Consider the following 10,488-nt stretch of genomic DNA (forward strand, 5'->3'; position numbering starts at 1 on the left):
CTAGCATTTTCATCTCTATACTCATTAACATTTATAGGTAACGTTCTCAAAACTCTTCTTCCTTCCACACCCAGACAATGCTTCAAAATGGCCAATTTCCTTTTTGCAACAAACGTGTCCCCCTCTATGGCCTCTAAATATGCTTCAAACATGTCCTTCCAATCTTCCCATGCTATACTTGGGCATCCTAGTTCTTGCAAAAACATTGGCGGTGCAGATATAGACTGTCCTGCCATTTTTACACCAATATATTTTTATGTCTACACCAGCTAGACATGCATGGGGTGTAAATATTCTTTGCTAAATAACCTTTTACAATTATAATTAAATGTACAAGGCTAATTCCTACTACTAAACAGATTAATACAAAATAAATATGTGTGGTGAGTTTGAAATTTTTCCACCAGGTGGAGCTGTTGTCCAATTATTGTCCAAGAATTTCGACCATATCAAAAACCGAATGAAACACTTCCTTGTTGTTCTCAAATTGGAAAAAGATGTCGTTTTAGACTTTCCCCGTGACTTCCTTTGTCATGACGTCGTGACGTGTGGCTGCGCCGCCTCACAGAGGAATCCTAAAATGTTTTATTTACGATGCTTCCAGTACAAAAGAGACTTGTGCCTCCGAGTGTCAAAATGAAACTGTAAGTTCAATGTTAATGTATCTGTGCTAAAAATAGAAATTCCTTCAGTCACAGAATGTTCAGGGCATTTCCAAGGTCTCTCCCAAGCGTGTAGTTTCAATCACACGCACGCATCTCTCCAACTGTTTTTCAGTTATGCTTCACGTGCTCACAGCGCGAGCTCCCTACGAAGTACTGACTGTTCAATAACCATAAACTTGGTTATAATATGTTTTTGCTGGAAACAGCAGTCATGCAGGGCAACAACGATCACTTTCCTTTGTAATTTACAGTTTTACTTGAATTTGCTGCAGCACATTTCAAACTTCCACACTACTCGGAATGCGTAAACAACCACGGCACGGTCGCTCTCCAACTTGACCCTTCGCACACATCAGCAATAAACTGGGTTCCATCACTCAGTAGGCCAATCTTCTTTTTCTTTTCTTTCTTGTGAAATACTTGCCACAAATGCTGCGAGCACACTGTTCACTTCACCGACGTCTTCAGAACTCGGTGTCAGGGGTCCAATATCTTCATACAGGTTTCGCCAGTTCCAACCATAGGGTGCTTAATCTCCGCATCCCACCCTCGTCGCCACTTTTCCAAATAAGTAAAAGGCACTCCTTGGAAATATGTTGAAGCTGTTTATTAAGTCACCAAACAAAGACCCCTGACCGCAGCCTTCATCAACTGTCCTCTGTCTCCCACTCCTGGAATCCTCCCTCCGGTTACATTCTACATTCCATAGCTTGTCAGGAGCAGTACAATGAAAATAAAAGTACATAGAATAGATTGTCATTTGACATGTCACAAGATATAACAGGTGGGTTGCTGAGTTTGGGGACCTAATTGGGGAAATGTCATGGTTAACACAACTACAAACTAATGACAGAGAATATAGGTGGCCTCAGTTCAGTGACCAAAAGACAAAAAATCCTTTTGTATCTCAAATGACGAGGGCTGCATATTACCCTACTTCAGGTGTCACATGTCATGCACATGGAGGGGGAGCACCTCCAGCGAAAACCTATTTGTCCTTTGCAAAGGAAGAGTCACTCTGGGTGAGCGCGGGGGTCCCTTTCGAGATTGTAACAGTTGATGCAGTTAAAATGTTTTAATGGAAGGGCAGCTTAGTGGCAGGCCATTGGTGCTGGGTAGGTTGTATGCACCAATTCAGGACCAGGCCTCATTTCTACACATCCCGTTGTTGCACCCTGCCCAATTGACAAGGTGATCATATCTCATTTGAGATAACTTCACTCCCACTGGGACATGGTAGATCCTTGGTGCACCCAGCGCTCTACAGATAGAGGTTATTCTTTTTATTCAAGCATGTACCAGGTCCATACTAGGATCAACGACTTTCTGTGTAATAAATCTCTTAGTAGCTGTATAACACACAGGGAGTATTTGAGTTGTACTCTGTCGGACCACAGCCCTCTCCTCCTGACAGTGCAACTGACGGACGACCACCAACTCATACCAACATGGCCATTACTCTCAGCGGCTCTGGAGGATGGACTCTTTAGAGATGCCCTCACAGACCGAATACAGGAATACTTTGTCTCTAACCTTGGGATGACATTTAGCCATTGTCTAGAATGGGAAACTTTTAAAGTTATAATAAGGGGCCATGTTTGCTGCAGTAGGTGGGTCTTGAATGGGATCTGGAACGTGATCTCCAGATGCTGAAGGATGACCTCCATACATGGGACAATGAATAGGGTATGAGCCCAGGGGCACTCACGCAACTATTGGAGATGAGGGAGCTATACAACATGGCCTTGGAACATCTTAGGTGCCATGATTATGTAAATTATGTGAACTGGACCCATGAAGGAGAAGGGAAATCGAGAAAACTCCTAGCCTGGCTGGTTCGTGCGAAGAATAGAGGTGGCCCATAGCCCAGCTGGTGGCTGTGGAGAGTATTACCATTTTCTCCCACAACATAGTAACGAGGCATTTAGGAGCTATTCCATCTCCCAATATCGCCCATTGGAGGCAGGCATCCTGATGAGTTTTAGCACATTCTTGGAGGGCCTGCCTCCAAAGTGTTTGCAGGTGAATTGGCGCCCAAACTGGCAGAAATGTATCCAGAGGCTTATAAGAAGGGAATTCTCCTAGCCAGAATATGAGACCCTGGTAGTTCCCCTGCCTAAATCCTCCTTGCGCAATGTCAGGATCTCAGGCTTCTGAACCCTCTCAATGCTAACTTCTACCTTCAAACTAGTTAGTAAAGTATTATCATCCCGGTTATAACCCCCAAATACAGGTCCTAATCCATGGTGACCAAAACAGGTTTACACTGTCCCGTAACCCCTCCAACAAACCCCGTAGACTTTATTTGATTCTTTGCACCCATGTCCGATTGCCATGCACTTCCGAAGTGATTGAATTGATCGGCCTAGAGAAAGCCTTTGACTCGGTTCGATGGGACTTGTTAGAGGCAACCATGCTTCGAATGGACTGGGGGCCGATGGGAAAAAATGGGTCAGATTACTCTACACTCATCTGATGGCAAGTGTTAAGATGGACGAACAATATCTGAGGCCTATGAGAAATTCAGGGTTACCAGGCGAGTTGCCCTTCATTACCCCGTGTAATTCACCATGGCTACTGAGTCATTGGAGAAGAGATTCTGGGTGGAGGGAAGGGAGTGGAGCATTGAACTTTATGGTTCGGCTCACTTCATCTCCTTATATGTGGACGATCTGCTCTTTTACCTCTGGAATGGTGAGAGATATTCCCCAGGCACTGCAGCTACTTGAAGAATTAGGACAGTACTCAGGCATCCATGTACATCAGAGCAAAACCTGTGTTCCTGGTTGTCGATGGGATGTGCTGCCCTACATCTTCCCCACCAGATGTAGCCTGGGCTATGCGTAACTTTAATTATATAGACGTCCAAATCTTTCATGACTTGGAGGATCTCTAGGAGTGAAACCTGGGGAAGGCCCTCCAGTCCCTGAGGTCTTGTGTCTCTTTCTGGCGCTCCCTCAGGCTACTCACCATGCACATATAGCGCTCTATAAAATGGTCATGCTCCAGAGACTACTTTAATTCTTCATAAATCTCCCATTGAGCTTTCCGGTGGCCTGGTTTTGGAGGTTCAATGTATTACTTCACAAGCTGATTTGGGATGGTGAACACCATAGGGTTGCACTGATCACTCTCCGCTGGGGTGCCAGATTTTGAACTGTACCTCCTGACAGCCCAGCTCCAATGGATCATACGATGGCTGGGTGGAGTGGGCCTGTCAGAACCTGGTCAGTTGGGCACTGAACCCAATAAGGGACTGTTGCTGTGAAGGTGTGCTGTGGCGTACTGACACTCCGAACCCCTACACACCTGAACTACCATTGCTGTTATTCCCCCATGGTGTCCCCCTGACCTTCTTCACAACAGCACAGTTGACTTCATGGACTAAGTGGGCCTGGTGACCTTGAGCGACTGCATTCAAATGGGGACCCTGATTCACTTCAGGGACCTCACCGAACAGACTGGTCTAGACTGGAGTAGTTTCTTACTTATGAAGCACTTACCTGTCTTTACGAGAAATGTGGGGGACTGTGGTAATGGAATCACTCATGCATGCTGTTCTTCAGCTTCTTCTGAAGCTGAAAACAAGCACCCACATGGTGACGTGGTTCTATAGTGTGCTGAATGAACTGGCTAAGAAACAGATGGATGCCCTCCACGCCTGTTGTATGGCTGACTTGGGTAGGGACCTGTCAGACACTGACTGGCGGAGGGTTCTTGCCTACCTCCAGAATGTCCCCCGCAACTCGCAACTTAAATACATACAATAATATTACACCCACAGGACTTACTTCACCCCCCACAGGATTTGGACTCTCTTCGGTGGGGACCCTAGGGGTTGCCCTCCTTGTGCGATTCTAGACTCTGACTTTGGCCACATGACCTGGGGATGCCCTGGGATCACTGGATATTTGGATGAGGTAATCTTGAGATTTAACAAGACCCTAAACACAATGCTCAACAACACGCCAGCAGTCTGCCTCCTGGGCCTCTTCTACAGGTCAGCCCCCAAGAAGACAGGAAATAGATTTGTGGATCTAGGGCTGCCACTGGCCAGGCGCCGAATAGCCATGGCTTGGAAGTCACCAAAGGGGCCTAGTTTGGAAGCCTTGGCAAGGCATGTTACACAGTGGGCAGAGGAAAGAGCCCTACAACAGGAGGAGGCACGGGGAGTCCACCACAGACCCACTGAGCTCCTGTGGGTGAAACTGGGGGATGAATGGGAACCACCCGGGAATGCGGAGGACTTGAAGGGTGATGAAGGTAAAGGTTAGATCGAGTGGACATGACCGACCAGCTGCTAGAGACCCTACCCTGATGGGAACATGTGGGTAGAGAAACTGGGGACATCGATGAGAGGCTCTGGGTGTTGAGTAGGGGGCCCCATCGGACTGCTGTGGGACCCCCCTCTCGGGCTGGGTGTATCTGCTCTCTCCACCCCTTACCCTGGGCCCCCCTCCACCTGGGTCTTTGACCCCCTTATTCTTCATCGTTGATGCTAATTACACACTTCACAACGAGACTGAGGCATACATGGACACAGTTGTTTAAATGTTCTACGTGATGTTTTATTGTTACTGTCTTAAGGCATGTAATACTACTGACAGTGCGATCACACACCTAAATCCCTGCAGGAGGCTGATTACCACTGATTGAAATGCGGGCACTAGTAAGGAATGATGATATTGCACATACTCAGAGGAGATTTTATAGCGTCAGAACTGTGATGAACCCCAAAATACAGAATCCGTGTTTCGTGTATAATATATTAAAGTACTTATCAAAATGCCAATAAACAAAGTGTTAAAAAGAAAGGATCTTCACTGATAAAGTTGGTTTTCACATAACTATATTTGCAAGTTTTTTCACTTTGCCTTGACATCTTGGGCATCTTAAAGCACCAAAGAAACACTCAACTATCTTGCAAAACAGTATTTCATACAAATTTGATATGCTGTTAGATGTGAAGATGATTTTGCGAACCTGGCACTGAGCTTCCCCCTCCCCCAAAACCTTCAATGCATCCACTATTTGTGTGGTTGCTTTACTCCATTGGATAAATAAATACCCATATTTTCAAATTATAACAATTTCACAAACCTACAGTGAAACCTATATTTCACAAACCTATCAAGAAGGCTGATTTCATGGACTTCATTTAGAGGTCGCAGGTGTCGCAGTTGCGATCCCTGGCGACCCTTTTGCTACCCCTGCCTCTGCCTTTGCGACACCTGGCCTCAGAGATGGCAAATTCAGTGCAGGGACACAGAGGCATCTCGTCCTTATGGACGTCAGTTGGCCCTCCACTCTGTTTTCTGACAGTTTTTTTACTACACTAATAGTGAATCTTACTATATAATTGACTAGTGGTGTAATAAAAATGGAGTGCAATTAGCTGGAATATGGCCTTCCGTGGCAGGTGAGATAAGTAAAAAAAAAATTTAAATGTGTGCATGCTTGCGGGTGAGTGTGTGTTTATGTGGGAGAGTGTATGTAAGTGTGAATTTGTGTATGTGTGTATGTATGAGTGTGTGTGTGTGTGTGAGTGAAAGTACTAGTAAAGGCCGTGTGATGTAATTTCGCTACCCCTGGCATCTCCGTGAATTGACGTCCATGGCTAATTTCCCCCAAATTGGCCGCTAACGTTGCTCTATAAATTAGCTACTGTCACTATGATCAAACTCGTCTTTGTAGTGAGCCACTGAGCAAATTTTATCTGACAATAAAATAATGTATTTCCCAACGCAGCTTGAAGATGGTCTCCCAGTAGGTCTATAAATATGTATTTTCTGGAACCTCGGACAGCAATCTCGGGTGCCCAAATTTAGTTTATTAATAATATACGTCTACAGTATACAAGCACAATACTGAACAAATGCATTCATTCCATACTGCCTATAGTTCAATTTATATAGATCTTTCCATATCACCAATGTGGTCACTGGTCCTGTCTCCCTATAGCAGTTTCAGGGTATGTATTGATGTTCATTCAACAGCTCAGCATTCAAGAAAATGTATCACTGGTCTGAACCTGAAAAGCCTTGTCAGCTTGCAAGTCAACTGATACCATCACCCAAGGCTTCCAAACTGTCAAAAATTGGGCATGCAGAATCCTGGACGTGTTCGTACCCTTTCACGTCCTTCTAATGTGAAAATGTATGTATTATGAAAGACCATGGTTCATAAGGAAACATTTAAAAAATATAATTTTTAGCATCTTGACACACCTAGCAACTGGAAAAAAAACATACTTGTCCACATTGTAACCAATACAAAGGGACAATGTTTTCGGGATGGATATCTCTTTGTAATATGTACATATAATCAAATTGAAAGCAACATTGTACACAATAAATTACAGCAGACAAGGAGGTGCTCGTGAAGAAAGCGCATGGTACAAAGGATGTTGTGCCGGTGGTGTATGAAAGAAAAGAACATAGCAGTTAATAGATCTACTAGAAATTGCGGTTGCTGCAGGCAATTCTTTTAGGTGAGTCTGCAGTCAAGATTGCCACCATTTGGTGAAACCAAATTCAAGAGCAATGAATCCTTAATTATAGTTGATATATCGAGCTCTAATTTTGAGCTGAGTGAATGTTTTTTTTCCCTCAGGACAAAGGAAAGGATGCACCTTAGTCTGAAATAATGTATATTGAAAACCAATTTGCTGAAAGTAGGCCAAAATTTCTGAATTACTCAAAAAAACGCAGGTCAGTGGCTGCTCCTAACCAAGCAACTGGATAAATATTGCCTGTAGGTACATGAGTTCAATGTCCGTGGCTACTCCGCACCAAACAAGTGGAGAAATCCTGCCTGTTTGTCCAACATTTCAATGTGCACAATTTGTCAAATTATTTTATTCGTCCATCTGCCACAGAGCCTTTAATATGAACCATATTGAGTTGTTTCTATGCACCATGTGGTCAAAAAGAGTATATCCGTATGGATTATTAGTAGACTTAATATCTCAGAAATCCATGTTTGCTGACATTATAAATTAAATTGGATTTTGTATTAGTCGGTTTCAGAATTTGGTGACTTCATAAAAATTGCAATACTCAAGCTAGATCTTTGTTACTCTGCATAAACTGCAATAAAGTGTTATAAAAAAAATGTGAGAATCAATAGCAAATAAACTCTACTGCAGAATAAGCGCAATAACATAAACACATATTTAGGAGAGTAATATCACCCTCTTAAATAGGTAAAACTTAAGGCTTCAGGTTTTGTGGCAATTGAACTGCCCATAGAAACTTTGCAGAATTGCTCTGCAGAAAGCACAGAAGTACTGAAAATAGGGAAATATATGGCGGGAGTACAGGTATTCTTTTATTTAAGCTATCCAGTCTTTGTGTAGATAAGGGCAGGTTCCGGGATCAGGTAAATAACGATTTAACTTTATTAAGAACAGAAAAAGTTGAACCAAAATGTTAATCAAAATCCTCTAGTTATCACACAGGTTAGTGGGAGTTGTTTTAAGTTTTCTCAAAATAAATGTGTTATAAACTGTGTTCATACTGACACAAACTGTGTTAACAGTGTCCTCCCTATTGCATCCATGTCATAATACACCACGTGGCAACTACTGCTGTTGTTTCTTGTTTTAAATAAAGAATTGCAGGTTTTCACTAATAAAACAGGAGTGTTCCCAGAGTTCTCCCCCTCACTGTACCTAACCAAGGACATCTCAACTGTATTATTGTAAGATGTGTCAACAAGCATGCTCGAAGAAACAGTGAGAACAAATACAATTCAATGTAATGCTACTATGAGAGAATCCCTGAATATATTATGTAGCAAAATGTTTCTTCTTCCTTGTTTCCTATCTGTGCACATCCTTAGAACGATGTACTTGCAAAGAATGTATGAAAGGTTTTGTCTAAAACCCCATAAAAGGACATGAATTTCTCTGTGCCCTGGAACCCCCTACTTTCCACCTTCAGAAAGCAAATCTGTGCCGGATTTCATACAGAACTTTACTCAGTTCTTCGTACTTATGAATTGTACACTTTGCTGCTAAACTTGGATGGCACATTTCATGTACTCTGCCCACTTATTTCTTTTATAAAATGTCAACCTATAATGGTGTCTGTCACTCTGAACGAATGCCTCATTAATGATTATTGATCTTAATCGCAAATGCATTAGTGACAGGTTAAATTGGGGAGGATCAAAGTCTGTATCCGAATTACACCTTCTACGAGCCCTAGCCTTTGGTGTGCCTTTGGTATGATAACATAAGACACGTTTGCGCACTGGCAGGTTTATAAGCATTGCCCGCACAGATAAAATGGGGCTGGCCTCTACTTTAATATTAAACTGGAGCTGCTTCGTATTATTTAATAGATTTTACACCTTCCCAATGCTGAAAATTACTAAATATGATGAACAACATCTTCCCTACTAAGGCTATTTGCATATAAAATAGCACTCTCATGCTAATCTCGTTTCAATTTAGAACAACTTTCACTGAAAGGACAGACAATGGGAGCTGCCCAGACTGATATAGCTAAAGGCTCTTCAAATAACGCAAAAAGTATTTAAGAGATTTAACAACACTTCTGTATCTTATTACTGACACCACTCCGACCTTTTATAAGTTAATATTTATGTTATATGAGAAATCATGTTGCTTGGAAGAAATTACTCCTGTAAGCATGGAGCAGAAGTTAAGTTTATTCATTCTTTTCATTGGAATATCACAGCTCACAAGATCAAGCCCATTCTTGGAAACTAATTAAACTATGGCCACCCAAAACCTCATCATAGAAAATACATCTTTTGTTTTGACCAAATAATTGATGTTTGTGCCAGCTGAAGTGATAGAATTAAACTATTTGAACGACATGGTCAGAATTTAAGAAAGAATACTGTTGTCAGGAAGTAGATGATTAAATAGTTTTCTTAACTGCGTTTTTATTAAATCTATAACTGTTTTATAGATCTCAGCCGGGAAGGCCATCATCGCCAAAGACTTCATGGTTTCTGTCACTTCTCACCATAAAACAATTTAGAAGAAATTAGGAATGGCAGGACACTATAGAAAATTCCTAATCAAGGACCTCAAAATTCCTGGACCAGTTTGACCTTTTTACAACAAGCAAAACAAACATCTGTATGTTGGTCTTCAACTATCTGATCTGTATTCAGAATATGTATGGTTGTAAAGATATTCATAGTGGCCTTTTCCTTTTCCAGCATTGCTTAAAATGTGCTTGCATAATCTCTGTCTTGATGGCCCTATTGATCGTGAGTGTGAGTTTACTGCTTACTGCTGAAAATAAACACCCATTAAACTCACTTAGACAGTCTTGTTCTTACCTGGAGGGGTTTCTTTATTTCTACTTAGGTTCCCAAAAAAGACTATGCTGATGATTAGCAATCAAGGGACATTCATCCAGCTTATTAAGGACATCATTAATTGTGGCAGAAACAGATGCAATTGTTGCAACACTGCTCCTTCTCAAGCTGAAGTATCTCAGCTTAACTTATTCCTCCATTGTTATCATATATGTAGTTTAGGACCTCCTCAATGAGAGTTTGCTATGAACAAGGTTCAGAGGGAGCACCTTGAGGATTAACCTTCACTGGTGTGATTTCATACTCATGCTACCAGTGTGAATGTACGCAGGTAAAAGGCAGAGCTCCTTTACAGAAGCAGACAAGGACTATGGTGGGCAAACAAGCCACAGTTCTTCATGAGAGGTCCCAGTTGTGGAAAAGATAAATGTTTTAAATATTAATTGACGAGTATATAAAATGTCTCTACCATGCTACACAGTAAGTTCCACCATTGCCAATTGTACTCAAGTCTCCACTAAGG

General features: G+C 42.2%; 1 long non-coding RNA gene across 1 annotated transcript; it reads left to right on the plus strand.

The window, feature by feature from the left end:
* The first annotated feature begins 498 nt into the window (after positions 1 to 498).
* Positions 499 to 9,965, plus strand: LOC138294164 (uncharacterized). The gene is made up of 2 exons (XR_011203232.1): positions 499 to 644; positions 9,608 to 9,965. It is a non-coding gene; the product is annotated as an uncharacterized lncRNA (long non-coding RNA).
* Positions 9,966 to 10,488: the final 523 nt, after the last annotated feature.

This window comes from Pleurodeles waltl, chromosome 4_2 (genome assembly GCF_031143425.1).
Source record: "Pleurodeles waltl isolate 20211129_DDA chromosome 4_2, aPleWal1.hap1.20221129, whole genome shotgun sequence".
NCBI classification, from domain to species: Eukaryota; Metazoa; Chordata; class Amphibia; order Caudata; family Salamandridae; genus Pleurodeles; species Pleurodeles waltl.